Below are 6,091 nucleotides of genomic sequence, written 5' to 3'. Positions count from 1 at the left end.
AAGATTTTACAAGAGTAAAATTACTTTTTTTTTGGAGCCCTCATTAACGAAAATAATATTTGCAACACATCTTTATTTTGTCCTCAAGTTTTTCTCTCCAATTTCACCCCTAGCCCCTCGCTCCTTAAGTACAGTTCTGAGAATGTTGATGGCCTTCTCATGAGCTAACCCATTCAGCAGAGTAATCCATTTCAAAGTGCTTACTCCCCATAAAACCTTTGTCCATTTCTCAGGTGTGCCGAGATATTGTTGCTTTTTTTTTGTTTTGGGAAACCTGGTTTCCCTTTTGGAATTCTCCTCTTTGCTATTTTGACAGAGGAAGATGTGGAGGAGGTGAGCAGAAGAAAGCAAAAGAACGTGAGGCAGTATCAAAGAAGGATGAGAGTTATCAAGCAAAATTTGACACTGAGTCACATAAGGAGATATTAGAAATAAAAACAGAAAATGTTGGAAATACTCAGCAAGTCAGGCAGCATCTGTGACCTTTCATCAGAACTGAAAGAAGTTAAAGATATTAGGACAGGTGACCAAAAGCTTGGTCAAAGAGGTAGGTTTTAAGGAGCGTCTTAAAGGAGGAGAGAGAGGGAGAGAAGCAGAGAGATTTAGAGAGGGAATTCCAGAGCCTAGGCAGCTGAAGGCATGGTCACCAATGGTGGAGCGATTAAAATCAGGGGTGGGCAAGAGACCAGAATTGGAGGAGCGCAGAGATCGCGGAGAGTTGCAAAGCTGGAGGAGGTTACAGAGATAGGGAGGGCCGAGGCCATGGAGGGATTTGAAAACAAGGATGAGAATTTTAATATTGAGGTGTTGCTGGAACAGAGCCAACGTAGGTCAGTGAGCACAGGGGTGATGGGTGAACGGCACTTGGTGCGAGTTAAGATACAGGCAGCAGAGATTTGGATGAGCTCAAGTTTATGGAGGGTGGAAGATGGGAGGCCGGCCAGGAGAGCATTGGAATAGTCAAGTCGAGAGGTAACAAACGCATGGATGAGGGTTTCAGTAAAAGATGAGCTCAGGCAGAGATGGGCAGTATTACGAAAGTGGAAGCAGACGGTCGTAGTGATGGGGCGAATATGCGGTTGGAAATTCATCTCTGGGTCAAATAGGATGCCAAGGTTGTGAACAGTCTGGTTCACCCTCAGACAGTGGCCAGGGAGAGGGATGGAGTCAGTGGTTAGGGAACAGAGCTTGTGGTGGGAAACAAAGACAATGGCTTTGGTCTTCCCAATATTTAGTTGGAGAAAATTTCTGCTCATCCAGTACTGGATTTTGTTTTTCATTCATAGGATGTGGGCGTCGCTGGCAAGGCCAGCATTTATTGCCCATCCCTAATTGCCCTTGAGAAGGTGGTGGTGAGCCGCCTTCTTGAACCGCTGCAGTCCGTGTGGTGACGGTTCTCCCACAGTGCTGTTAGGAAGGGAGTTCCAGGATTTTGACCCAGCGACGATGAAGGAACGGCGATATATTTCCAAGTCGGGATAGTGTGTGACTTGGAGGGGAACATGCAGGTGGTGTTGTTCCCACGTGCCTGCTGCCCTTGTCCTTCTAGGTGGTAGAGGTTGCGGGTTTGGGAGGTGCTGTCGAAGAAGCCTTGGCGAGTTGCTGCAGTGCATCCTGTGGATGGTACACACTGCAGCCACTGTGCGCCGGTGGTGAAGGGAGTGAATGTTTAAGGTGGTGGATGGGGTGCCAATCAAGCGGGCTGCTTTATCTTGGATGGTGTCGAGCTTCTTGAGTGTTGTTGGAGCTGCATTCATCCAAGCAAGTGGAGAGTATTCCATCACACTCCTGACTTGTGCCTTGTCGATGGTGGAAAGGCTTTGGAGAGTCAGGAGGTGAGTCACTCACTGCAGAATACCCAGCCTCTGACCTGCTCTTGTAGCCATAGTATTTATGTGGCTGGTCCAGTTAAGTTTCTGGTCAATGGTGACCCCCAGGATGTTGATGGTGGGGGATTCGGCGATGGTAATGCCATTGAATGTCAAGGGGAGGTGGTTAGACTCTTTCTTGTTGGAGATGGTCATTGCCTGGCACTTGTCTGGCGCGAATGTTACTTGCCACTTATCAGCCCAAGCCTGGATGTTGTCCAGGTCTTGCTGCATGCGGGCACGGACTGCTTCATTATTTGAGGGGTTGTGAATGGAACTGAACACTGGATGTCAGACAAGCAGTGTGACAAATCGGAGGCAGTGAAGGGGTCGAGAGAGGTGGTGATAAGGTAGAGCTGGGTGTCGTCAGCATACATGTGGAACCTGATATCCTCTCCCCCCTGGTTCTTTTGCCAATTATCATAAATCTGTGTCCTTTGGTTATCGACCCTCCATCCAGTGAAAACAGTTTCTCCCCATCTATTCTATCAAAAACCATCATAATTTTGAACACCACTATTAAATTTCGCCTTCACCTTCTCTGCTGTAAGGAGAACGATCCCAGTTTCCCTAATCTCTACACCTTACTGAAGTCCCTCATCCCGGGTACTATTCGAGGAAATCTCCTCTGCACCCTCTCCAATGTCTTGATGTCCTTCCTAAAGATGTCAAACCCTTGGAGAGTCCAGATTTGGATACAATACTCCAACTGAGGCCTAACCAATGATTTATAAAGTTTTAGCATAACTTTCTTGCTTTGTACACTTTACTTCACTAAGAAAGCCCAGGATGCACTTGCCACCTTCTGCACGGTGACCAGCAGAACCAATCAGGTAACAGAACAGCTCTGTCCATTGCTATCAAAGTCAGCACAGCTCGCAACTTTTATTTTGCGATCACCTTCCAAACTATAACCTAGGATTCACGCAACATCATCCAGGGTGCCATCCAAGCCTGCATACACCAGGTCAACGAGGAGGCATATGATAAAGTTAGGGTGAATAATACTAGAGGTAATCATCAGGAATATAGAAAGTGAAGTAGGGAGGGGAAAAGGAAATTGTAGAGGGCTGGGCCATCATTTTTCAATCTTCATTCAAAAAAAAGATTATCTGGTCAATTATCTCATTGCTGCTGTGGGGCCTTGCTGTGCACAAATTGGCTGCCATGTTTACTTACATTACAATGGTGACTGTGCATCAAAAGTAATTTGTTGCTGTGAAGTGCTTTACGAAATCCTGAGGTTGTGAAAGACACTATATGAATGTCCCTTAAACTGTATGGCAGCAGCAGCGTTAAAGCAACACAATGAAAGAAAGATTTATACAGTACCTTATCACATTGCTCCGAGACATCCCAAAGCACTTTATCTCCATTGAATTACTTTGAAGTACGGTGCCTCTTGTGTAAGTAAAAGTGGCAGCCATTTTGGTTACATACGAATATTCTACAGACAGCAATGAGATTAATTACCAGTTCATCTGTTTTTGTTTTGGTGTGTTTCATGAGGAAGGACATTGGTGAGAACAACTCCCCGCTCTTCAACCTCTTCCAAAACAGGTAGACAGGGCTTCACCTTAATGTTTCATTCAAAGGACAGCACCCCTGACAATGCAGCACTCCCTTAGTATTACCTTGGTAGGACTTGAACCCATAACTGATAACACCTAAAAGCCCCTTTGATCCTGAGGCTTGTTTATTTTGCATTCTGGGAGACTGACATCTGTGAGCTGATTTCCAGTTTTTACACTATCCTTTATCCCGGCTGCAGACTTAGAGACCAAGTTTTTTTGGGATCTATATTTTCTTCCGCCAGGATAAGGGAGTCAGTTCCCAGGTGCTGGTCTCCCAGAATCCATATATGAAAGGACTACAAATTGTTTTGTGGTCATAGTGATTTGGCAGAACCTTATTTGTTACAGTAGCTGATGTAAAACTGTGACTGTTGTCGAGACGGCAAACATGAAATAAAGGCATAGGCCCCGATATTAACGAGGAGGCGGGGAGGGTGCGGCGGAGCCCAGTAACTAGACAAGGCCAGAGACATGGAAGCCCTGCCGGTCTTAATGACAGGACCTCATTTAAATAAATAATTGCAGACTCCTGTACAACACCTGGCCAGATTGACAGCCTGGCCACTGGGTGTGAGTCGGAATTTAGCGGCAGGAGGCCATAGCCTGGGACCCTCGAGAATGGTCAGAAGGGGAGGAGGCAGGTTTCTGGCATGATCAAGGCGGGGGGGGGGGGTGGAGGAGGAAGGCTCTGGGCACGATCAGGATGGGGAGGGGAGAGGTCTGGGCAAGATCAGCTGTAGGCCTGGGCTGGAGAGGCTGAAGGCTTACTTGTGAGGCCTGGGGGGAGCACTCCTGCTCCTCCCAGCCCACAAGGAGCTTTAAAACAGGCAACGTTGCAAAACTTACATGGACCTCTTCTGGCCAATTGCCTCCTCACGCCATGTTTCTGCTGCCAGGGGACAGACAGCGCCGATGACATCATCGGGCCGTGAGTTCTGAATCCTAAGTAGACCCCTCACCTGCTTTTAGCAGGAGCCTCGTCCAGGGCCCGAATCGCAGCCGTAAATATTACAGCAGTTGGGAATGCGATGGGTTCTGGTCTGGTTGCTCGATCCAGATACTTTAACCCCCTGCCGACACTCTCCCGCCTGTTGGTGGGTGGGGGTTAAAATCGAAGCCTATAAAGTTGGGAAAGGAGATGGTAGAATCAAAGAGCTTGTGACTGAAATCAAATTGAACAGAGGAAAGGAAATAATTGCTGGGTCCCACACAGCCTTTCGAAATTCAATCATTGTGTCACATCTAATAATATTACAAATGACCTTCATTGACTGAAAACAGTAAAAAAATGATTTTATTGTTAATTTATTCTTATAAGATCTTTACCCAGGAGTATCTGGTGACATGGGATTTCCTGTATGCAGAGGGCCCCTGTGATGGCGCAGTGTTATTATTGAAGAGTTCAGTAGTCAAAACACTACGTAATGCCTCAAAACTCTCTGCCTAAGGCTGCACATTCTATAAAAAGCTAGTGTAACCGGGCCGACCTGAAAAATAATACATTTTATGAATTCTTTGAAGCTGATAGATTCGGATCAGATGTATTTCTTTCCCAATTTGCTGCTGTCTTCAATGAGTGCAAGACTCAGTTCAAACCTGAAGAGTGGTCTTGTCAGGTGTTTCTTGCTTGCAAGCATTTGTAATATTTCTACACCAACAAAAGCCTTTAACATGGTGAAGCTTCCCAGGAGTGTTACTGCACCCGTTGAAGTTGCTGCTGACGGGGAGCATGTTTGGTGGCATCAAAGATGGCAGCTGACAGAATGAGTCAACCATAAATTTTACAATGGTAGCAGGCAATCTCAAGAAAGTGATCATTTGTTCTTCTCTTCCTTTTCTCCGTTTAGCTTCTTTAGGGCTGTGCACTATTCCCCACCTGATTCTCAGGACTCTGTCAATATTAGTCAGTGACCTGTCGCCAGGGGATGTATGTGTGCCTTTGGGCGCCTTATCCACTGATTTTTCCTTTAATGTTGGCCTGGCTGAGACTTAAAACTCAATGAGTGAGGACCGCTTTCAATTTAGAAAGTATTGAAACAGACTGGAGTTGGGGGGGTGGTGAGAGGGAAATGGGAAAATTTCTTTGAAGTTTGCAGAAACTTAAGGAGAATGCTTGAAAAAAAATGATAATGGGGTAGAAATTGGCCTTGGGCAAGAGCACAAAGTGGCGGGATTGAAGTGCTGGAACCCTTTACACTCTTCATCCAATATTTAGCTCCAGTGACTTCAATAGAACTGAATATCAAACAAGGCATATAACAGGGGACCGATGCATTACCGCCTGTTTGGTGCTACATCCCAAGACAGATTTCTACCCACACTGTGAGCTCTGGCTCAGTGGTAGCACTCTCACCTCTAAGTCTAAAGGCTGTGGGTTCAAGTCCCACTCCAGAGACTTGAGCACATAATGTAGGCTGACACGCCCAGTGCAGTACTGAGAGAGTGTTGCACTGTCGGAGATGCTGCCTCTCGGATGAGATGTTAAACCCAAGGCCCTGTCTACCCCCTCAGGTGGATGTAAAAGATTCCCTGGCACTATTTCAAAGAAGAGCAGAGAAGTTCTCCCAGGTGTCCTGGCCAATATTTATCCCTTAACCAATGTCACTAAAACAACAGATTAACTGGTCTCTATCTCATTGCTGTTTGTTG

This window comes from Heptranchias perlo, chromosome 22 (genome assembly GCF_035084215.1).
Source record: "Heptranchias perlo isolate sHepPer1 chromosome 22, sHepPer1.hap1, whole genome shotgun sequence".
Taxonomy (NCBI): domain Eukaryota; kingdom Metazoa; phylum Chordata; class Chondrichthyes; order Hexanchiformes; family Hexanchidae; genus Heptranchias; species Heptranchias perlo.
Note: the sequence above shows the minus strand (reverse complement) of the source record.